This window comes from Balaenoptera ricei, chromosome 10 (assembly GCF_028023285.1).
Source record: "Balaenoptera ricei isolate mBalRic1 chromosome 10, mBalRic1.hap2, whole genome shotgun sequence".
NCBI lineage: Eukaryota > Metazoa > Chordata > Mammalia > Artiodactyla > Balaenopteridae > Balaenoptera > Balaenoptera ricei.
The window spans coordinates 83,657,501-83,682,810 of NC_082648.1; the positions used below are offsets into that span (position 1 = coordinate 83,657,501).

The 25,310-nt window shown below is 39.8% G+C and overlaps 1 long non-coding RNA gene and 2 other non-coding genes across 4 annotated transcripts in view; 2 read left to right on the forward strand and 1 right to left on the reverse strand.

Moving 5' to 3' along the window:
• Nucleotides 1–18,553, reverse strand: part of LOC132372660 (uncharacterized) — a 520,205-nt gene extending 501,652 nt beyond the window's left edge. For both annotated transcript variants that reach the window (XR_009505221.1, XR_009505220.1), the window contains exon 1: nucleotides 18,467–18,553. This is a non-coding gene — a long non-coding RNA (uncharacterized LOC132372660). The remainder of the gene's footprint in view (nucleotides 1–18,466) is intronic.
• On the forward strand, nucleotides 18,259–18,330 carry TRNAD-GUC (transfer RNA aspartic acid (anticodon GUC)). Its single transcript has one exon. It is a non-coding gene; the product is annotated as a tRNA-Asp (tRNA).
• Nucleotides 18,554–18,994: 441 nt separating the features above from the next.
• TRNAW-CCA (transfer RNA tryptophan (anticodon CCA)) lies at nucleotides 18,995–19,066 on the forward strand. Its single transcript has one exon. It is a non-coding gene; the product is annotated as a tRNA-Trp (tRNA).
• The last annotated feature ends 6,244 nt before the right edge of the window (nucleotides 19,067–25,310 follow it).

Consider the following 25,310-nt stretch of genomic DNA (forward strand, 5'->3'; position numbering starts at 1 on the left):
CTCAAAATTGCAAATTATCTTTTGGGGTCTCACTCTTAATCAGGAGCAGACAATCCAGAATTTCCAATCATCTGAGAAAAGCCCCTAGCGTAAACACTGGGAACCAAACAAATAGAAGGAGAAGGAACTTGAAGGAAACAGAAAGGAGAGGAAAACTTCTGAGACTAACATTCTCAGAGAGAAAAGAAAATATTTTGCTTTCATAAAACTAGAACTAAATGCTACTTTAAAAGTATAATCTGAAAAAAAAATAAAAAATAAAAGTATAATCTGAGTATAAGAATGAGCACTTGATGCAGTAAGTCAGAAAAAGACAAATACCATATGATGTCACTTCTTTGTGGAACCTAAAATATGACACTAATGAACTTATCTACAAAAGAGAAACAGACTCACAGACATAGAGAACAGAATTGTGGTTGCCAAGGAGGAGGGGGGACGGGGAAGTGATGGACTGGGAGTTTGGGGTTAGCAGATGCAAACTATTATATAGAGAATGGATAAACAACAAGGTCCTACTGTAGAGCACAGGGAACTATATTCAATATCCTGTGATAAACCATAATGGAAAAGAGTATAAAAAATAATGTATGTATATGTATAACTAAATCACTTGGTTGTATAGCAGAAATTAACACATTGTAAATCAACTATACTTCAATAAAAGAATGAACACTTGAAAATTTAAAATATGCTAACAGAATTAAAAACCAGAGGATAAATTTGTAGAAATCTCCCCAAAATGGAGCAAAAAGACAAAACTATGAGAAAAATTTTAAATCAAAGAACTAGCCCAAGAAGTCCAACATCCAGATAATAGGAGCTCCAGAAAGATAAAAGACAGAGAAAATAAACAGAAGAAAATAATCAATTCAGAAAAATGTCCTAGAACCGCAGGGCATAAATCACCAGACTGAAAGGACGCTCTGGAAGCCATACCCCATGGATAAAAACAGAACCACCCATGACACACTACTGTGGAATTTCAAAATACTGAGGGTCAAAGAGATGATTCTACCAGCCTCCAGAGAAGAAAAAAGGGTCACATATATTCCATATTGGAATCAAAATGGTTTCAAATTTCCAAACAGCAATGATGAAAGCAAAACAACTGTATCAGTCAGAGTTTGGCCAAGAAAACAGAAGCCACTCTAGGGACACAAATAGAAGCATTTTAATAGAGGAAATCAGAAGCTTATACAACTAAGGGTTGAGGGTGTGAAGGTCAGAGGAGAAGCCAGTGGAAGCAGTGATTTACAGGACCGGCAAGCCATGGAAAATCTCAGCATCCTAAAATGAGACACTGCCTTTAATCCCAAGTGCTGAAGGACCTGAGGGCCACCTCTAAGAGCTGAGAGCAGTCCCCATTGACAGCCAGCAAGCCAATGGGGATTTCAGTCCTACAGCTGCAAGGAAATGAATTCTGCTAACAACCTGAGGGAGCATGGAAATAGAGCTTTCTCCACCCAAGCCTCCAAGTGAGGATACAGCCAATCGACATCTTGATTTCAGCTTTATGATACTGTAAGCAGAGAAGCCAGCTAAAATGTGTTGAATTCCTGGCCTGTGGAAACTGTGGGATAATAAATGTGTGTGTGTGTGTGTTTTTAATAGATCTTTATTGGAGTATAATTACTTCACAATACTGTGTTAGTTTCTGTTACACAACAAAGCGAATCAGCCATATGCATACACATGTCCCCATATCCCCTCCCTCTTGAGCCTCCCTCCCATCCTCCCTATCCCACCCCCTAGGTCATCGCAAAGCACCAAGACGATCTTCCTGCGCTATGCTGCTGCTTCCCACCAGCCAACTATTTTACATTCGGTAGTGTATGTATGTCGATGCTACTCTCACTTCTCCCCAGTTTCGTCCCCCCACCCATGTCATCAAGTCCATTTTCTATGTCTATCTCTTTATTCCTGCCCTGCAACTAGGTTCATCAGTACCTTTTTTTTTTTAGATTCCATATATATGTGTTAGCATACGGTATTTGTTTTTCTCTTTCTGACTTACTTCACTCTGTACGACAGACTCTAGGTCCATCCACCTCACTACAAATAACTCAATTTTGTTTCTTTTGATGGCTGAGTAATATTCCATTGTATATATGTGCCACATCTTCTTTATCCATTCATCTGTCAGTGGACATTTAGGTTGGTCCCACATCCTGGCTATTGTAAATAGTGCTGCAATGAACATTGTGGTACATGTCTCTTTTTGAATTATGGTTTTCTCAGGGTATATGCCCAGTAGTGGGATTGCTGGGTCATATGGTAGTTCTATTTTTAGTTTTTTAAGAAAGCTCCATACTGTTTTCCATAGTGGCTGTATCAATTTACATTCCCACCAAAAGTGCAGGAGGGTTCCTTTTTCAGCACACCCTTTCCAGCATTTACTGTTTCTAGATTTTTTTGATAATGGCCATTCTGACCAGCATGAGGCGATACCTCACTGTAGTTCTGATTTGCATTTCTCTAATAATTAGTGATGTTGAGCATCTTTTCATGTGCCTCTTGGCCATCTGTATGTCTTCCATGGTGAAATGTCTATTTAGGTCTTCTGCCCATTTTTTAATTGGATTGTTTGCTTTTTTGATATTGAGCTCCATGAGCTGTTTGTATATTTTGGAGATTAATCCTTTGTCCATTGTTTCATTTACAAATATTTTCTCCCATTCTGAGGGTTGTCTTTTTTGTCTTGTTTATGGTTTTCTTTGCTGTGCAAAAGCTTTTAAGTTTAATTAAGTCCCATTTGTTTATTTTTGTTTTTATTTCCATTACTCTAGGAGGTAGGTCAAAAAAGATCTTGCTGTGGTTTATGTCAAAGAGTGTTTTTCCTATGTTTTCCTCTAAGAGTTTTATAGTGTCTGGTCTTACATTTAAGTCTTTAATCCATTTGGAGTTTATTTTTGTGTATGGTGTTAGGTAGTGTTCTAGTTTCATTCTTTTACATGTAGCTGTCCAGTTTTCCCAGCACCACTTATTGAAGAGACTGTCATTTCTCCATTGTATATCCTTGCCTCCTTTGTCATAGATTAGTTGACCATAGGTGCTTGGGTTTATCTCTGGGCTTTCTATCTTGTTCCATTGATCTATATTTCTGTTTTTGTGCCAGTACCATATTGTCTTGATTACTGTAGCTTTATAGTTTAGTCTGAAGTCAGGGAGTCTGATTCCTCCAGCTCCCTTTTTTCCCCTCAAGACTGCTTTGGCTATTCGGGGTCTTTTGTGTCTCCATACAAATTTTAAGATTTTTTCTTCTAGTTCTGTAAAAAATGCCGTTGGTAATTTGATAGGGATTGCTTTGAATCTGTAGACTGCTTTGGGTAGTATAGTCATTTTCACAATATTGATTCTTCCAGTCCAAGAACATGGTATATCTCTCCATCTGTTTGTATCATCTTTAATTTCTTTCATCAGTGTCTTACAGTTTTCTGCATACAGGTCTTTTTTCTCCCTAGGTAGGTGTATTCCTAGGTATTTTATTCTTTTTGTTGCAGTGGTAAATGAGAGTGTTTCCTTAATTTCTCTTTCAGATTTTTCATCATTAGTGTATAGGAATGCAAGAGATTTCTGTGCATAAATTTTGTATCCTGCAACTTTACCAAATTCATTGATTAGCTCTAGTAGTTTTCTGGTGGCATCTTTAGGATTCTCTACGTATAGTATCATGTCATCTGCAAACAGTGACAGTTTTACTTCTTCTTTTCCAATTTGTATTCCTTTTATTTCTTTTTCTTCTCTGATTGCTGTAGCTAGGCCTTCAAAAACTATGTTGAATAAGAGTGGCAAGAGTGGACATCTTTGTCTTGTTCCTGATCTTAGTGGAAATGCTTTCAGTTTTTCACCATAGAGTATGATGCTTGCTGTGGGTTTGTCACATATGGCCTTTATTATGTTGAGGTAGGTTCCCTCTATGCCCATTTTCTGGAGAGTTTTTATCATAAATGGGTGTTGAATTTTGTCAAAGCTTTTTCTGCATCTATTGAGATGATCATATGGTTTTTATTACTTAATTTGTTAATGCAGTGTATCACATTGATTGATTTGGTTATGTTGAAGAATCTTTGCATCCCTGGGATAAATCCCACTTGATCATGGTGTATGATCCTTTTAATGTGCTGTTGGATTCTGTTTGCTAGTATTTTGTTCAGGATTTTTGCATCTATGTTCATCAGTGATATTAGTCTATAATTTTCTTTTTATGTGTTATGTTTTTCTGCTTTTGGTATCAGGGTGATGGTGGCTTCATAGAATGAATTTGGGAGTGTTTCTCCCCTGCAATTTTCTGGAAGAGTTTGAGAAGGATTGATGCTGTTACATTTGTGGGAATTTGTTACATGGCAATAGAAAACTAACACACTCACCATGGCCTGCTGTTTGGATGAGCTGAGGAAATTCCCTTCACCCCACAGAAGGGGTCAGTTTTGATTTCCTCTAGAGAGTAGGAGAGGGGCCATAGAGGCAGAAAAGCATCAGATAGAGAGCCATCCATCGCCTGACTATATTTCTGCAGATGTCTGTCACCTGACCCAAACTACAGCAGATGGTCCAACTGTGGCATATCCTGTGTTTCCCAGAACTCACTCTTGATCTGACCCCTGACTTTCCAGAAGGAGCTCTTGGATTCTCTCAGAAGTGCTAAAGACAAACTTGACTCGGGGAACTGTTCAGCTTATCTTCTGAGAACCTGCCACAATGGTTGTGCTTGCTACTCAGTTGTCAAAATATGAGCAATATATTACCTAAGGTAAAAGTATAAAGCAAAGCAAGGGATAATTACCAAAAAAAAATCAGGCTAATGATTACCTCTTGAGGAGGAGGGTGGAGAATTTGATTAAAGAAGAGCACACAGCGAATTTCAAGTCACTGCAATGTTTCACTTGTTAACCCAGGTAACAGGGACACAAGTGTCATTTTATCAGTATTCTTAAACCCTACATATATATTTTATACAGCCTTCTGTGTATATTATACTTCACACATAAGTGCTTAGCAAAAGGTAGTTACTAGAAAATGAACGGTGTAAAGGCATGAAACTAAAGATTAACTTTTCATCCTGACTGCTTTGCCCTTGAATGCCTTTCCCTAGAATTTACTAGAATGTTAAAAGTACTGGTCATAGGAAATGGAGTCCCTAAAGTCCAGAAACGCTTTAGAGTTTCCATTATGAGAAAAAGATGGAATATTCAATAAACAATATTAGATTGGATTCATACCTGCAATATTATGATTTATACATGTCTTATATATATTTGGTCTCCATCCACAGTTCCTGGCTCACAGCTCCCAAAACCCTTGGCATTTCCTGAGCAGCAAGAGCAATGGGATATTTGGTCTCTTGTCCTCAGTCACTGAAAAGGCTTCAGGGAAGGTAACTTCTGGATTCCTCCCAAGGGTGGGGGCTGATTGTCAAGAGAACCAACCATGTGCTTAGAGGGTTGGAACTTTCAGTCTCACCCCCCTGACCTCCAGGGAAGAGATAGGAGCTGGAGGTTGAGTCAATCGTCAGTGGCCAATGATTTAGTCAGTCGTGCCTGTGTAATGAAGCCTCCATAAAAACCCAGAAGGACAGGGTCCAAAGAGCTGCAGGGTTGATGAATAGGCGGAGATTGGGGAGAGTGGCCCCCCCGGAGAGGGCATGGAAGCTACACACCCTTTCCCCATACCTCACCCTATGTCTCTCTTCATCTGAATGTTGATTTGTATCCTTTAATATCCTTTTATAATAAATTGGTAATCTAGTAAATAAATGGGTTTTCCTGAGTTCTGTGAGCCATTCTAACAAATTAATTAACCCCTAGGAGGGGGTCATTGGAACCTCCGATTTACAACAGGTTGGTCAGAAGCACAGGTAACAACCTGGGCTTGCATCTTGTGGGCCTGAGCCCTTTACCTGTGGAATCTGGTTTTGCCTCCAGGTCAACAGTGTCAGAATTGAGTTGAATTCTCAGACACCCGGCAGGCATCCAAGAATTGCTTGTTGATGTGGGGAAGCCTCCACACACAAATTGGAATTGGATCTGGGAACTCTTTTGGAATACCTCAAATCTTACACCAAAATAAACTCCAGGTGGGTCAAGACTGACATGTGAAACAATGAAAATCTAAAAGTACGAGATGAAAATACAGGAGGATTATTTTCTAATCTGGGAGTGGGGAAAGCCTTGGTGAGCATGATATAAAACATACGAGCTATAAAAGGAAAGTTATGTGTGAATACATTTTTTTAAATTCTGCTCAGGAAAAAAAAAAAGAAACAAAAAAAACCCACCAAAAACAAACCCAAAAGACATGAAAAACTGGAAACAACTATTTGCATTCCTACAAATCAGTAAGAAAGAGACCAATAACTCAATCGAAAATGGGCAAAGGAGGGCTTCCCTGGTGGCGCAGTGGTTGAGAATCTGCCTGCCAATGCAGGGGACACGGGTTCAAGCCCTGGTCTGGGAAGATCCCACATGCCACAGAGCAACTAGGCCCGTGAGCCACAACTACTGAGCCTGCACGTCTGGAGCCTGTGCTCCGCAACAAGAGAGGCCGCGATAGTGAGAGGCCCGCGCACCGCGATGAAGAGTTGCCCCCGCTTGCCGCAACAAGAGAAAGCCCTCGCACAGAAACGAAGACCCAACACAGCCAAAAATAAATATAAAAATAAATAAATAAACTAACTTAAAAAAAAAAAAAGAAAGAAAAGAAAATGGGCAAAGGATATGAACAGACAGTTGCCAGGCAAGGAATTCCAAATGGCTTTTAAACATATGAAAATATGCTCAACCTTCTCCATAATAAGGGAAATGCAATTTAAAACTACCAGATTGGCAGATACAAATTTTGATAACACCATGTGGATGGAGGTTAGAGAAACAGATGCTCTCACATATTGCTGGTGGGAGTGTAAACTGGCTCAGTCCCTGTAGAGAACAATTTGACAATATCTATCAAAATCTAAAATGCATGTTTTGGCAGGCACCATTAGTTTACACCCCAAAATCATTCCTCCATGTTCCTTGCTAACTGAGTCCAGGTGCTCAGGTGGCAATGTGCCAAGTTCCAAGCACTAAGTTTATTTATTGACTTATTCTTATTTATTAAGCACTTACTCTCTACTAGGCACTGTTCTGGGCTCTGGCGATACAACATCGAATGAAGCCACCAAACTCCAGCCTTCATGATAATCCTGCACCTACTGATTGAAATTCCAGAACATAATGGCAACTGTGGCATTTTGATGTATATTTTAAGTAATAGATACCATATAGTTTTTCTTCCAAATTGAGACACTTTTGAAAGTGAGTGGACTGCTGTTAATAAAACACAGTGGGACAAACAGGCACAAGCTAGGACTGTCCCAAGCAAAGTGGGAAATATGGTCACTCCTAGTAATCCTGAGATCATGATGATGTCACCATCATCTCAGTTGCTGTTCTAAAATGATTTCACCAGGAAACTCTGGAAGAAAAGTCAGACCCAAACTAGCTCTGGAGAAAGTACAAATGACAGATACATATGAAAAGACACTCAACCTCTTTAATTATGGGGAAAACTGGAATTAAGTCAGTAGTAAGATGTCTTGAAAGAACTTGAAATAGAGGAAGGATGTAGTCAGAATGCTTTCAAAACATATGCACCTTTGTTTGATTTGAAATTTTAATGCAGTATGTAATTTTCCAGGCATATCTCCAGACATAAAACTGATTAAAACATATTGTTAAATTAAGGAAAAACAGTATTATACTAACAGATTTCAGTTCTTATAAATAGCACAGAACACTAGAATACCAAAACCTATATTGTAATCACTATTCATTTTTACCAGGTAGTCACTTTCCCAGACTGCTGGTGACCCAATAGGGGTTAGAGAAACATAGGGAAACAATGGCCAGAGTACTTCTGGAGAGGCTTTCTTAAGGGACAAATTCAAAAGGAGAGTTTACTGGAGCTGCCTCTCCTCATGCTCCAACGTTCAAAGTGGCCATAATGCCCGGAGCTGCAGCAGCTATCTTGTAACCATGAGGTGACAATCATGAAAAGAAAAATCAATTTGCTAAGGGTTGCAGAGAAGAAGACCCAGAGGAATGAGAAGAAAGAACCTAGAGCTCTTGACAACCTTGCTGAGCTGCCAGACCACTCCTAACATCACTTGAGAATTGTAGCTGTGGGTCAAAGATGGGAGAGAGACTTTCCTCTGCATACCCTTCAGAACTTTTTGAATTTCATACTATGTAGTTTCATACTATTTCACCATATGCCATCCCAAATAAGTACTATTTTGAGATTTTTACTTGAAAAACAGCAGGAGAAAAAGGAGCTCTGACCTCCCCTTTTTTCTTCTTGAAAGCAAGGGGTAAAACTCCATGTGAAAACATGTCCTCCCTATACCAGGAGGAAAGAAACATTCTTATCACCAGAGATGAGGCGTCAAGGCCAAGAGAATTCTGTACAAATAGACCTTGTTAAAATAATTCCCATCTTCCTTTGGCCTCCCCATGTATTTTGATTCCTTGTCCACAGTTGCCTCTCTTTGTTCAACTTAGTATAAAAATATTCAGATTTTGCCACTTCTATGTTCTTCACTTTCCTATGGGGGTTCCCAGATACGTGTAAAATCTGTATACTTTTCTCCCCTAAATATGTCTTATGTCAATTTAATTCTCAGGCCCAACAGAGACCCCAAGAAGGTAGAAGTAAAGTTTTGTCTTCCCAGCACCTATTCAAGTAAGACTGTAAAGCCTGGGACCCCATCAATCCTTAAACACTTAAAACAAAAATATTCTTTGTCTACATTGGTTGGTTTGTTTGCTTTTTAGTGGAAATATACTTTTTAAAAACATGTGGTTTGATGTTTACAAAGAAGTAAATTATAGACAAAAAGGTCCTTCAGTATCAACTCTCACATTATATTGCCAAAGCTCAAAGTGGCAGAAATCATTATCACCAGTCAAGCTGAAGCCTAGGTATCCAGTCCCCTTTCATCTAATTTATTTGCACTCAACCCGAAGTACTGATTTATATTTTAATTATAGAACAAAATTTGACTTTCCTAGTTTTAGAACCCAGAAACCTATGCCAAATGCTTTGAGAATTTACTTTATTACAAGATTTTTTAAAAATACCCAGACGCCGACTTTAATTGTTTTTTAAGAATCACTTTCCACACCTATGGCTTCAAAGACTAAACCTGTCAGGCTTGTTGGTGTGTGACTCCTTCCTCTAAGATTCCAGACATTCTCGTCTGCGGCATCACGCTGCGGGGAGAGCGCAGTGTGAAATGGCCGTGATCTTTGTGGGTTACTGTCTGGCTATACCTCACTGGGACACCAGAGGGCGCGCGGAGGGCTGGCACTTGTTTTTCTTTAAATCCTGAATCAAAGTCCGCGCGGGGAACAACAAAAGACTGGGAACACGGGCCGGGAGACAAAGGGACAGGGGAAAAAGGCTGCACGCCCTGTTTTACTGGCGTTGAAGTTTGCTTACTCATCCACCCACCTCCCCGCCTTAAGGAAATAGATATAAACAACTTATGCTGCAAAATAATGAAATCTTGGGCTGACAAGGAAAATCAGAGAATGGATTAGTCACCCTAATTCAATGAAAGACTATCACAGGTGTGCGTTTGAGCTATTTGCTTTGCTTGATATTAGTAACTTACCCCCCAAAAAATTTTTATTTCTTGTTTTTCTGCGTTCATGAATAATACAGGCACATAGCAGAAAATTTAGAAAATATAGAAACGCAAAAAAAAGAAAGATCATCAACATACTCTAACCTAATATTTTCACATATTTCTTTTCAAACTTTTTTCAGTATATAGAAACGCATAGAAAAATAGTGCACTTCATATTATTTTGTGCTGGCTTCCTTCTCATTTACTATATCATCAACTTCATTTTTATCCATAAATCTGATAACCTTGCTAGTCACATGAGTGAATCACAGAAGAATAAGAAATGTCAGAAGCTTTTTCCCTAAGATAGAAACTTGAATGCCAAACCCAAGTCGTGCATATAAAGCGGGAATTTTTCTGTTGCTTTGCATTTAGAAGAGAAAACAGGTAAAGATTAAAGAAAAGAAGTAGAAACTATGCCATCCCACCACAAAAAGGGAGAATGAACTTGTCCTTCCCGGCTGTCTGAGGATGACTTAAGGTCAGACAGATCAATCTACACAGCCACTAACCGGCAGAGGTCAGCAGGTGGCCAGCAAGACCCGAAAAAAGAAACAGGAAGGTCAGTGACCTTGAGTCTTGGGGCCAGTGCCAGCAGGTGGCTTCCTCAGAAATCGGAACGGAAGCTGAGACCAGCCCTGGGGCCAATAAACACAGCGAAGGGGATGCCGAGATCTGATGCTCTGGAACACCCCCCGCACCACACACACACTCTAATCACTCAGCTCACAGATTCCCTTGCATTAGTACAACAACAAAAAAAGAAAAGAGTGGTGTTCTCAGCCCTGGGAATTTAGGAAGATCACTGGAGCTCTCTGGGTCTCAGTCTCCTTACCCAGATAACTGAAAGGGTGGAAAAGATCCAAGGTTCCTGCCAGCCCCTCAAAGTCTGTGATCCTTTACGATCCCCGACTGTGCATAACAATGAAAGATGGAGACATTCTCTGCCTTCTGCAGCCCAGGAGCAGCAGCCCCTCTACTTGCTGTTTCCCAGATCCCCACATTCTCCTTCACAAGCTCTGTGCCTTAGCATTAGTGCTTCCCCCTTGCAGAAGTGCTAGAAAACTTTTCCCCTTCTCTTTCAAAGTTCATCGTCCTTTGAAGGCCCAGCTAGGTTTTCCTCAAGCACCTCAGGCAGAGGTAGTCCTCCCTTCTCTGTAATTCCATACTATTTTGTACATACTTCCATCACTTTCTGCCTGTGTGACTGTAACCTTCCTGTGCCTCAGCTTCCTCATCTGTAAAAGGGGGAGAATTATTGTACCAAACTCAAAGGATTGTAAGAGGATTAAATGGTTAACAGGTGTAAAGCACTTAAAGCAGAGCCAACATTTATCAGGTTCTCAATAGGCCTGGATTATGCCTCCACCATAACACTTAACGAAGTGTTGAATAATGATCAGTTAAAGGGTCTACCTCCCCCATGATCTGAGTCCTCAAGGCAGGAAGTGAGTCTTATCCATATCTTTGTCCCCACTGCGTAGCTCCATGCCTGGCACAAAGAATAAATCAATAAAGGTTTTTGTTTGTTTTCTTAATGAGAAGGAAAAAAAAGACTGAAGGGTTGATTGAACTAGAGGGGGACACACTTTTGTCTGTCAGTTTTAACTTTGGATTATTGTTTAAATAAATTAGGCTGGGAAACAGTGAAGTATGATTTTTTTCCCCTTCATAATCTAAACATGTACCCATCCAGGCCCAAATCATAAACATTTATCTTTGAATTTTAATGTTTATGAAGGGTTAATTCCCATATTTGCAGGGGAAGTTCGATGTTTTAATAGATATAATGTTTCGGTGAATGAATGATTATAAAATCCAAAAACTACTCAGGAGCAATTTAGGCTCTTTAATTATGGGGAGAAGGGAAGGGAAGAAGAAGGTTGGGTAGTGAGCTAGCCCAAGTTCTTGTTTATATTATGTTCAAAGGTTGGGTTGAGGAAGTGAGCATAACAGAGAAAAAAGGGAAGAGACACAAGAAACTAGGTCATGCATCCTCTGATAAAAACAAAAAGTTATTTAAGAGAATGAAAAGACAAGACACAGCTTGGGAGAAAATACATCTCCCAAGATATATATGTGTTGATATATATATGTATATGTGTATGTGTATATATCTATCTATCTATATATATATATATATATGTGTGTGTGTGTGTGTGTGTATGTTGATATATCCCAAGATATATTTCATATATGATATATCTGATAAAGACTAGTAATCAGAATGTACAAAGAACTTTCAAAATTCAATAATAAGAAAACATCCCAATTTTTAAAAGGGCAAAAGATTTGGATACTTAAATAAATCCATGGAAATATGCTCAGCACCATTAATTATTAGGGAAAGGCACATTAAAACTACAGTGAAGGGGGAGGGGGGCGGGGGAGGGTTAATTTGGGAACATGGGTCTAGCAGATGCAAACCATTATATATAGACTGGATAAACAACAACCTCCTACTGTATAGCGCAGGGAACCACATTCAATAACCTATAATAAACCATAATGGAAAAGAATATGAAAAAAGAATATATATATGTATAACTGAATTACTTTGCTGTACACCAGAAACTAACACAACATTGTAAATCAACTATACTTCAATTAAAAAAAAAAAATTAACACTGGCATCACCAAAAAAACAAACAAACAAACTACAGTGAGATCCCGCTACACACCTATTAGAAAGGCTTAAATAAAAAATACTTACAATACCGTGCTAGCAAAGATATGGGACAACAAGAACTCTCATACATTGTTGGGAGAAATGCAAACTGTTACAGCCACTTAGGAAAACAGTTTGGCAGTTTCTCATGAAGGTAAACATACACTTACCCTAAGACTCAGCAGTCCCACTTCTAGGTATTGACCCAAGAGAACTGAAGATCTATGTCCACACAAAAACCTGTACACTAATGTTTGTAATAGCTATTTTTATAACAGTCAAAAACTGGAAAAAATACAAATGCCCATTAACTAGAGAGTGGATACACAAACATCCATACAATAGAACACTAATCAGCAATTTTCTAAAAAACTACTGATACATACAACTTGGACAACTCTCAAAAGCATTATGCTAAGTGAAAGAAGCCATATTCAAAAGGCTACAAACTGGGCTTCCCTGGTGGCGCAGTGGTTAAGAATCCACCTGCTAATGTAGGGGACATGGGTTTGAGCCCTGGTCCAGGAAGATCCCACATGCTGCGGAGCAACTAAGCCCATGCGCCACAACTACTGAGCCTGCGCTCTAGAGCCCCTGAGCCACAGCTACTGAAGCCCACGCGCCTAGAGCCCGTTTTCCGCAACAAGAGAAGCCACCGCAATGAGACGCCTGCTCACTGCAACGAAGAGTAGCCCTGCTCACTGCAACTAGAAAAAGCCCGCGTGCAGCAATGAAGACCCAACGCAGCCAAAAATAAAATAAATAAAATAAAATAAAAGGCTACAAACTGCACAGTCCCATTAATACGACATTCTGGAAATGGAAATCTCATCAGCGGTGCCTGGGACTGGAGACAGAAGACTCACTGCAAAGAGGCATAAGGGGACTTTGTGATGAAAGTGGTGGAAAGATTTTGATTATGTTCAAAATTCATACACTGCTATGCCTAAAAGAGAATGAATTGTACTGTTTGTAAATTATATCTCAATAAACCCTAAAAATAATAAATAAATAAATAGAAATGAATAAGAGGCCGAAGTTCTTAACACAGCCTGCAAGACTTTGTCCCACTCCCGGTTGGCCTTTCAGCCTCATCTCTTCCGTGACCTTCCTCTCCCTCCCTGATCACGTCAGCCTTCTTTCAGCCCCTCTGCTCACCACATTTCCTCAGTTCCTATAATCTTTGCACATCCAGTTCCATCTACCAAGAAAGCTCTTCCCTCTGCATCTTCTTCTTAGTAACTGTCACAGTGGTGATTTTACATTGTTGTTGTTGTTGTTACTATTCTGTGTCTCCTCCACTAAAATGGAAGCTCCTTGAGGTCAGGGTCTGTCTTTGTTCATCACTGTATCTCCAGCCCCCCCCCCCCCCGCACTGTGCTGGTACAACGACCTGTACAATGAATACTCAACTATTACATTCAACTGCCTTCTCTATGTCTCAGCCTTAACACATCCCAAACTGAAATGCTTCTTATCCCCCAAAATACTGCTCCGCAGGCAGAGCTGCTTCGTTGCACAGTTCAAGGAGTGCCAGCCACAGAGCATCCATGGGAATGGCCTGCTGCCTCCCCCAAGCTGTGCCCTTCACGTGGACTCTCCACATGGATGCGGTACTCCGAGCATTATTCTTCTCCACTGCAGTTGATGGCAACTCTATCCTCCCAGTTGCTCAGGCCAAACATTTTGGAAGCATCTTTGATTCCTCTTTCGCTCTCACACCTCACAGTCACTCTATCAGGAAATTCTACTGGCTCTACCTTTGAAATACATCAGCTTCTCTCACATTCCCAGCCACCTCCACTCCAGCCTGAACCACTATCACTACTGCAATAGACCTCTTTGGTCTCCCTGCTGCTGCTCTTGTCCAATACAGTCTGCTCTCAACCCAGGAGCCAAGAGCCCTTTAAAAACATAAACCAGACCATGTCATTTCTCTTCTCAAAGCCCTATAGTAACTCTCTATTTCCCCTCAGAATAAAAGCCAAAGTCTACAATGAACTTTAAGGCCCCACAGGCCTCCCAAATAGTTATACGACTACACCTCTTACTTCCCTCAAGTCTGTTCAAATGTTACCCTCTTAAAACAAAGCCTAGGGCTTCCCTGGTGGTGCAGTGGTTAAGAATCCGCCTGCTAATACAGGGGGCACAGGTTCGAGCCATAGTCTGGGAAGATCCCACATGCTACAGAGCAACTAAGCCCGTGCACCACAACTACTGAGCCTGTGCTCTAGAGCCCACAAGCCCCAACTACTGAAGCAGGTGCACCGCAACGAAGAGTAGCCCCTGCTCTCCGCAACTAGAGAAAGCCCGCGCACAGCACCGAAGACCCAATGCAGCCAAAAATAAATAAATTTAAAAAAAAAAAAATGAAGGCTACTTTGACCACATTCTATTTACTTAACTTGCCACTCTCCAAACCCATTTACCGTGCTATTTTCTTCTATTTCCACTCTTGTCACCAACTAACTTATTTACCTATGATCATCATTGTTTATGGTCTGTCCTCCTTCTGTTAGGATATAAGCTCCACAAGAACAAAATTTGTTAATTGAAACCTCCTCATGCATCTAAAGCAATGTCTGGCATATTGTAGGTTCAATAGTGAATAAATAACTACAGTGTCTGCTAAGTAATTAGAGATTAATAAATATTAGTACAGGAACAAGTGTGACACATACAAAGTGATAAAACTTTTTCTCTCCATAACTCATATTTCTTTGTTAATATACATGTATGTGGAACTGTGCAGCAGGGTGAAAACTGCACAAGATTTGCAGTCAAGGCTTGGGTGATTCCTGGCCTCCCACCACTTCCTACCTGTATAACTACACAAGATTCTCATATAGGGATAAGACACTTGCCCTGTTAACCTCCCAGGGCTGTTGGGAAGAGAAAATGAATGTGAATGCTTCTGCAAGCTGTGATAAGCTCTACAAACAGTTACTTAGGTAAAGCAAGATTTGAAACTTTCAATAACATCAATTGCCATCATGCTGTTTACCTCCAAAGAGAGTTCTATGCCCTCTGAACTGCCAGTCCGATTTTAACCTTTACTTTCTCGCAGTGCTGACGGTGACGAATCTCTGAGCTGCCTTACCCTGTTCAGGTTAGTTACCCTCTCTTTTCCTTCCATTTTAGGAAGATAGACAGCAGGTGTTGCGTTCCCTGCTCCATAATCTCTGCTGACTCAGGCTGCTTCTTCCCATCCCTAGGGAGGATAAAAGAGGAGCAGTAACAACGCATGTATAGCCACTGGCATAGCTTTACAGAGCTTAGGTGGAGAGGCTGGTGTCTCTTCTGAAGGGACAAAGATTAAGCCTCTTCTCCCACAGTGTGGAACCTTGTGCAAACAGTTCAGAAGACCTGGCTTTCCACTGCCCTGACGCCTCTCCAACTGAGAGACCAGAGGCAAGTCTCTTCAATCCTACCCAGAAAAGGACATCAGCACAGTTATCGCAGGGCCCTTTGGACTTTACAAGAGTTAGTGGAGGGTCAGAAGTAGAAGGAGGCCCAGGGACACTGAGTTTTATTGAGGCTTTGGGTGTATTTAAGAGTGGAAAAAAAAAAAAAAAGTGCCAAAACAGGCCTCAGAAATTGCCATTTTTTTAAACTCAAGATGGATTAAAGACCTAAATGTAAGGCCAGACACTATAGAACTGTTAGAGGAAAACACAGGCAGAACACTCTATGACATAAATCACAGCAAGATCCTTTTTGACCCACCTCCTAGAGAAATGGAAATAAAAACAAAAATAAACATATGGGACCGAATGAAACTTAAAAGCTTTTGCACAGCAAAGGAAACCATAAACAAGATGAAAAGACAATCCTCAGAATGGGAGAAAATATTTGCAAACAAAGCAACTGACAAAGGATTAATCTCCAAAATTTACAAGCAGCTCATGCAGCTCAATGTCAAAAAAACAAACAACCCAATCCAAAATTGAGCAGAAGACCTAAATAGACATTTCTCCAAAGAACATATACAGATTGCCAGCAAACACACGAAAGGATGCTCAACATCATTAATCATTAGAGAAATGCAAATCAAAACTACAGTGAGGTGTCACCTCACACCAGTCAGAATGGCCATCATCAAAAAATCTGCAAACAATAAATGCTGGAGAGGGTGTGGAGAAAAGAGAAACCTCTTGCACTGTTGGTGGGAATGTAAATTGATACAGCCACTATGGAGAACAGTATGGAGGCTCCTTAAAAAACTAAAAATAGAATTACCATATGACCCAGCAATCCCACTACTGGGCATATACCCTGAGAAAACCATAATTCAAAAAGAGTCATGAAAAAAAAAAGAGTCATGTACCACAATGTTCACTGCAGCTCTATTTACAATAGCCAGGACATGGAAGCAACCTAAGTGTCCATTGACAGATGAATGGATAAAGAAGATGTGGCACATATATACAATGGAATATTACTCAGCCAAAAGAAATGAAACTGAGTTATTTGTAGTGAGGTGGATGGACCTGGAGACTGTCATACAGAGTGAAGTAAGTCAGAAAGAGAAAAACAAATACCGTATGCTAACACATATATGGAATCTAAAAAAAAAAAAAATGAAGAACCTAGGGGCAGGACAGGAATAAAGATGCAGACGTAGAGAAGAGACTTGAAGACATGGGGACGGGGAAGTGTAAGCTGGGATGAAGTGAGAGAGTGTCATGGACATATATACACTACCAAACGTAAAATAGATAGCTAGTGGGAAGCAGCCGCATAGCACAGGGAGATCAGTTCAGTGCTTTGTGACCACCTAGAGGGGTGGGATAGGGAGGGTGGGAGGGAGACGCAAGAGGGAGGGGATATGGGGATATTTGTATATGTAGAGCTGATTCACTTTGTTATACAGCAGAAACTAACACAACAATGTAAAGCAATTATACTCCAATAAAGATGTTAAAAAAAAAATTGCCATTTTTTTAAATGTCTGCGTTTAAATGCAAAATCACTTTCATCAGATGGAAAACACCATGTAACCTATGATCTATAAAAATACTAATTCCTAGTACAAGGAATGGATTTCTTAAGACACGTAAGTTTAAGTTCTATAATAAAAACATTTAATCATGTCAGTTTGTAACTCTATAAATTCACTTATTTAGAGTTAACCTTAGAAGTTCGTAAGTGAGGTCCTCTTGGTCCCCCTGGGAACAGGCTTGATCCTGTTTATGAAAAGGCTCAGGATAATATAAATTATTATATTAATGTACTTTCCTAACTCTATGTTTAATCAATGGCACATCCTTGTTTTGAATTATTTAAATGTATTATTATTTAACCATTTAAGTGTTTGTCATTTCCGAGTAAACTGTAGACGCCTCAGGAAAAAGACCTAAATACAGGAAAAATCAGCTAATAAAATTTCATTTGGCCTGCGTGAGCCCTTTTGTGTCTGAAAAGCTTACAAATAGTTTGAAGAGGCACTAGACTGTGGGGCAACTCCTACTGCCCCTGACATCTGGCAACCATATGATATCCTTGAATTTTGACTAAAGAAAAAATATATAAATTTGTGAAGGTAAAACTCTGCTTCCTAACACAACATTGTAAATCAACCATACTCTAATAAAATTAAAAAAACAAAAACAAAAAAACTCTGCGTCAACTCAAGGTCACTTAAAACAAAAATCTCCCGCCACAAACCTAAATCATCTGGAAAGCATGAAAAGTCCTGGCAAACTATGTTCAACAGGTCACCATCACTAAAACTGGAAGCGAATTTTGTTTCATTTATTCTAAACCATTTGCTGTTTTCAGTGACGAAAAGAGTCCAAGGCGCCCAGAAGGGATAATGTGAGGAGTAACAGGCTGGGTATTTTCACACCTGCAGGTGACTGTAGGAGGGGAAATCTTTTCTCACCTTGAAGTAATATTTGAGAGAAAATTAATGAACAGCTCCTCGTTAGTATAGTGGTTAGTATCCCCGCCTGTCACGCGGGAGACCGGGGTTCAATTCCCCGACGGGGAGAATGACTCACTTTTACTAACCACTACTACTATTTCCCGCGTAATTCAACTGCCCGGCCTGGCTGACAAACACAACATGCGGATATTTTTTATAAGTGCGTCTTTTCAAAATGGTAACTTTTAAGCTTAATGCTCACCGTGAGATAAAAGCCAACTCTGAGAGTAGACGCTTTACACTGTTGTCAGAAGGGTTAAGAAGGACGAAAACGCTCGTCAAAAACCCACTGCTCGCTCCCAGCCGGTAGCTGACGCTAGCTGGCAAAGGCCTACGCATGCGCAGTAGCGCCCCGCCAAATTCCAAACGGAGGTCACGAACTCAGCCCACAGAACGGGGAGGGGGTGGGGAAGATGAGAGCCTAGTCTCCGCCCCTAGCCCGGCAGGTTAGAACGGAAATCGCTTGCAGAAGAAGAGGAAGGACTGGTTTCCTTTGACCCTGGAGACTCGACTAAAAGGGGAGCTCCATTTTCCCGCCTCTGCTAGTTCCATCCTAGCCTAGGTAGAGGGATAGCTGTGAGGAAAATCTTGGCACTAAAAGAATCAGTCTCCAGTCTGACCTAAACTGGATGGAAGGGCAGGGAGAGAATGGAAGAAAAGGCGAGGCGTGCCCGGAAGAGACGCCATGTTACCGGAGTCCTAAGAAATTGCGCGAGCCACAGCCCAGCAGGACCTCGTGGCGCAACGGTAGCGCGTCTGACTCCAGATCAGAAGGCTGCGTGTTCGAATCACGTCGGGGTCATGGTTTTTATTTTTAGGCCCCCTGGTTTCTATAAAGCTAGATGTATTCCCGCCATTTTTTGAAAATACCTTTGATTTTAGGTTAAATCTTCCTCGTCCAAATGTTATCCCAGTAATCCTTAGTCTGCAAAAAGACAAGGATCACTATATATCGTGAAACGTTAAGGCTGATTTCTTTTTTTTTTTTTTAATGTTTGGCCTTGTGAGTTCTCTGTCATTCAAAGTGCATAATGCATAGATGTGGGCTATTACTGTTGTGCATTCGTGGGCATATCAGCCCATGGTGGTCCTTAACAGGAAACATACAATACATATACCGTACAAGCTGTTTTTCCAAAAACAATTTTAGACCCGTTTGCCTTCGGCAAGCAAGTCCAACAGGGTACAATTTCTAACTTTGTGTAATAGTTTACATGCTTTAGCCCATGTGCCAGGCACTGTAAACAACCCTGCAACGTGTGCACATTGTACACGCTTACGGATGAAACTGTGGCACAAAGAAGAATAGTTACCCACCCGAGACTCTGAACCGCGTGACTGACCCCAGATCCCACTCTTTACTAAATGTTTTATAATAAAGGTGGAAACAAACTGTTGAAAGAACTTGGTAGAAGCCATTGGACCTAAGTGATACCAATGCATCTTTTATATTTTCACTAACTAATGCGAGTGGTGATAAATCAGGTACCACTTTCAACTATTAATCTCTCAAAGCAGGGAGCAAAGTTTACTCATTCACCTTTGTAAGCTCCAGGACTCTTAGTACTGAATAGTGCCTTAACAGGCATGTGTCAAATATCTGTTGTACAAAAAATGAATAGCAAGACTAGGAGAAATTTTTTTTTTTATTATTGGATATGTTCCATGGAAGTCACCAAGTTTTCCTGCTCAGTATTTTGAAAATAGCAAATATTAATTTCTTATGTTTCAACCTAATATAGCATTGGAAATTGTGTTTTTATTCTGTGTAGTTTGTTCTTCCCTTTCTTTTTTGGTTGGATTGAGATTAGATCCCCCATTTCAACAGATATTTATGGACCACTGATACTGTGATAAACACTGAGGAAAAGGATACACAGAGTGAAAGTGGAGTTTTTTTGGAGCAGCAGGAAAAAGATACATTAAGTAACCAAACACCATAATATGTTGGGGTGAGTGCCATGAGAGTAGCATGAACAGAGTGGTGTGAGGGTGCTAAAATAGGGACATTAACTCTGCCTTGGGTAGTTCAGGAAGTCCTCATAAAGGAAGATCTTGAAAAATAATGAAAGTTTCTTTGTGACTTTAAGGTTCATCCAATGAACATACATAAATGCCTTCTATGAGTCAAGGTCACCCTGTGATCTGACTTCGTCAACTATAAAAGTAGAGGTTTATATGTATTATCTTGCTAGGGCCACCATAGCAAAATACCACAGACTGGGTAGCTTAAACAACAGAAATTTTCTGACCGTTCTGAAGGCTAGAAGTCCAAGATCAATGTGAGAGCATGGTTGGTTTCTTCTAAGGCCTGTCCTTGGCTCATAGATGGCCACCTTCTTGTTGTGTTCTCACATGGTCTTTCCTCTGTACACACACTTGCCTAGTGTCTCTCTGTGTGTCCAAGTTTCCTCTTACAAGGACACCAGTCAGATTGTATTAGGACCCATTTTAGCGGCTTCATTTTAGCTTAATCACCTCTTAAAAGGCCTCATCTCCAAATACAGCCACATTTTGAGGTAGCGAGGGAGTAAAGCAATATATATATATGTCATTATTAATAGTGCTATAGATCTAAAATTGTCACTTCACAGGTTCCAGCTTCTTTACCAAGGCTGGACATTTGTAGTTTCTCAGAATGACCCATTTGCTAACTTGCTGTAACTTTGAAATGACCCAAAATCCAACACTTCATTTTAACTTAAACCTCTACAATCATTATATAGTAATGATATAAGGAAAGAGGCTCTGGAATACACAAATTCATATTTGAATTCCCAAATCCCGACACTTAATAGCTCTGTGATTTTGTTCTATTTCACTAAAAAGTTTCCAGTCTATCATTTATTCATACAAGTGGATTTATCCACTAGTACAGAGTGCACTGAGCATTTATCTCACTTGTTTAATAAGCTTTCTCTTTTGAATTATTTTTAATCATTTACCTAAGACTGATGTACTCTGGATAAACTGATAAGATGGAGCCTTTGGAAATGAAAACTGAAAAACAGATTCTGAATTCCGATAAGTCAAGTGATTCCCCAATTTCTCACACTAATTCAAAGTAGTTATGATTATAAATCGTAAGTAGTTATGATTATAAAGTAGAAAAGTAGTTATGATTATAAAATCATAGGTGTTCATTGTAGAAATCTTGGGAAATACAGAAAAACATAGGGAAGAAAAGAAAAATCACCTGTCCCCATCACCTAGAGGAAACTACTACAAACATTCTGGTCTATATTCATGTAGTCCATTTAAATATACACATATCCATACACATTTCAGTTCTTTATAGAACTGAGATCTTACTCTAACATGGGTCTCTTTTTCTATTTGTATTTTACTTACTGCTGTGTTGTAAACATTCTCTCATATTCTTAAATAAATGTCAAGAACATGATTTTCATGACCATGTAGTATTTCATCAACTGCTGTTTGAGGTGACATCCTTAAATTCACAACCAAGTCCTATACAAAACAGGATATGAAAAATAAAAAAGTCATCTGTATGCTAATAACATTAAGAACTACAAAAAGGGAAATGAAGGCAGTTATCAAGTGTTTTAGGAAAAAAAAAAGTTTTGGAAGAGTTTTCTGACAAAGTAATAGCATCATTTAAAAAAAGAAAATCTGTGGCTTCACATAGAAATATCCTTCCACTGTTTCCCAAAGTTTTGGTTACCAGAGCTGTAACATTTTAAAGATTTTTTTTAAACCTAATACCTGTTTCAACATAAAAGATAATTAAAATGTTTGTTATATTGGATGAATGTAACACAAAATAAAACATCGTCTTTTTTTTTTTAATTCAGAAATTTCACAGGAGATGACTGAAAGAATCAAGCCCTTGAGAAGGACAGAAGGGTGAGATCCAGAGTACAACTGGTGGAATTCACTCTGATAGAAGGACACCACTTCAATTTAAACAAGAAAGATGCAAGAGAAAATGAGTGCAGATTTGACTGTCTGAAGTTAAGGCATTCCTACAGATGGTTTCTATTTTCTCAAGTATGAAGCAAGGTTACCAGCTGAAAATGGGGAGAGGTACGGGCAAGGGATGTGAGCAATTTGAGAAGTGAAGATATGAATGGTTAATCCAGAGAATGAAGAGCTTTGTCAGCCAGTGTCGAGTGCTCCTGTGAGGTCTGAGGTCATGAATTAAAACCAGTTGTTGTATGATTTTTCTCCAGCAATCTTTGCTACTTGGGCGCAAGCAGTGAGAAAGTTTGTTCCAGCAAGGTTCAGTCCCAGCAAAGCTGAGGCTCTTCCAAGCAAGAAAGATAGAGACATTGGAGTAAGAGAGTTGAAAATGTTCGCAAAAGAGTGATTACATGGATTGATCAGGGGATCTACTTCAGTTGAGTTGGAATGATTATATGACAGCAGGAGCAGGATAATAGGTTTTTCTTTAAAGTGTTGGGGTTAATGAATTGGAGGTCAGTGAGAATACGATAAATGAGCTGAGGAAAAGAGGCTAGTGATTGACAATTGGGATGCTTGAAATTGAGATTTAGAAGGTAAAACAGCTATTGATGACAGGGTTCAGAGTCTTACCACTGGAGTGGACGGATGAGATGGAATAGAGGAACAAGTTGTTGGAGATGAAGAGGTCAAAGACCTAAGAGGCCCAATGTCAGTGTTACATGGGCCGTCTGTAAGAATGCTGAATTCACACAGAACGTAGACAAAAGGGATGGTGAGGAAAACTTAGAGCATGGAGCAATGGTCTAATTTCTGAGGGAGATTGGCCAGAGGTTGAGAAATTATAGCAGTAAAGAGGATGAGGTGTGATTTATGATGATATGAACTTCAAATGTTTTTGAAGGAGGAAAGAGGAGAAATCTTTGGAAGTGGCAACCAGGAACAAAGAGGCCACCCAAACTCTGTAGCCCAACCTCTCGGCCTTAAGGTACATAAGAGTATGAAAAAAAACAAAAAAACAAACCTCTACTTCGGAGCTCTACAGCAGAGTTAAAAGCAAAATTACCTTCACCACTAAAAATAGTGGTGCTGGGGATATACCTGGATGCATCTAGGATAATTCCGAGTCTGAATTTGATAACTCATGGCTTTGTGGATGATGTAGAAAGTCAATCTCACTGTCTGATAGCTTCTGACATCAACCATGTCTCCTGACAAATGTAGAATCTGCAAGTAACCTCCTTTTGATAGTGTCCAGGGATAAGAAAAGGAGAGAGAATTAATGAGAGGGAATGAAAATGTTTTTACTCAGGGAACATTGATTTCAGGCATCTAGAATGCAGTTCTTTGTGAATTATGTTATCTTTAATGTTGGCCTGTAGCGCATAGTACTGTGTATATTTAAAAGAACTTTCAGAAGACATACAGATGCCCAACACACACTGAAAAGGTGCTCAACATCACTAATCATTAGGGAAATGCAAATCGAAACCACAGCAAGATACCATCTCACACCTGTCAAAAGGGCTATTATCAAAAGACAAGTATTGGCAAGGATGTGGAGAAAAGGGAATTCTCGTGCACTATTTATGAGAATGTAAACTGGTGCAGCCACTATGGAAAACAGTATGAAGGTTCCTCAAAAAATTAAAAATAGAACTACCATATGATCTAGCAATTCCATTTCTAGGTATTTATCTGAAGAAAACAAAAATACTAATTCAAAAAGATATATGTACCCCTATGTTTATTGCAGCATCGTTTACAACATCGAAGATATGGAAGCAAAATAAGTGTCCCTCCATAGGTGAATGGATAAAGAAAATGTGATATACATTGATAGGCATAGACACAGACACAGACACAGACACACACACACACACACACACACTGGAATATTACTCAGCCATAAAAAAAATGAAATCTTGCCATTTGCAGCAACATGGATGTACCTGGGGGGTATTAGGCTAAGTGAAATAAGTCAGACAGGAGAAATACCGTATGATTTCACTTCCATGTGGAATCTGAAAAACAAAACAAATGGACAAACAAAACAGAAACAGACTCTCAGATACAGTGAACAAACTGGTGGTTGCCATAGGGGAAGGGGATTATGAGGTACAAACTTCCAACTATAAGATAAATAAGTCATGGGGATGTAATGTACACATAAGGGAATAGTCAAAAATATTTTAACAACTTTGTATGGTGATCATTTCATAAAGCATAAAAATATAGAATCACGGTTGTACACTTGAAACTAATAAATATTGTATTGATATGTTTATAACTCAATCAGAAATAAAAATAAAATATAACAACTTTCAGACTCAACAGGTGATTTTTTTTTTTTTTTTTTTTTTTTTTTTTGCTTGTGGTAAAAAGTAGGATTACACTGCCTGGAAAATTTCTGGTACAAAGGCCCTATGAAAAAAGCAGGGTTCCAGCGCAGCACCCTCAGATGTCCCTCCAGGTGGCTCTGTGATTCCAGCATTGTACTCCACTGGCATCAAATTTACGTAGATTATTATTTTCAAAGTGTCAGTGATGCCTCGTCCTCCTCTGAAGATCCACTTCAGGAACCTAGCTGCGCAGGTATCCTCAGACCACAGGGCAGCTATCAGAGCCTGGACATCCTTCTATGTACTCCACCCTTGTCAGATCAAATGTAGCCCTGGTAACTCTGACCCTTTTCAGTTAGAGCGGCAAAACCTACCTCTTAAAAACTGTTAGTACAGTCATGCCAGAGCCAACCCCTTCAACCAGCAAGGTAACGATTTAACAGGATAACTTGCTAATTCAAATAGGATAGAATAAACCCGTTACCTGTGGCCTTGCAGATATTCTGCTCAGGACTTTTGCCTTGCGCATAATTTGAGACTATACTGGAAGAAATAACTGAACTGTGCCAGGCACACTGCCTGGGACCATCCCACACTCATTGACTACATTTATGGGGTTACCAGTCACTGCGAAATCATGGTCGTTCGCCTGTCAGCTCAGTTCACCATCTGAAGATGAAACCCTTGCCTCTGTACCCAGTGAAGCTGGGGGTGGGTAGGTAATGGTTAAAGTAACTCTTACACAGCCACCTAAAGACCTACGAAACAACTGGCTAATTA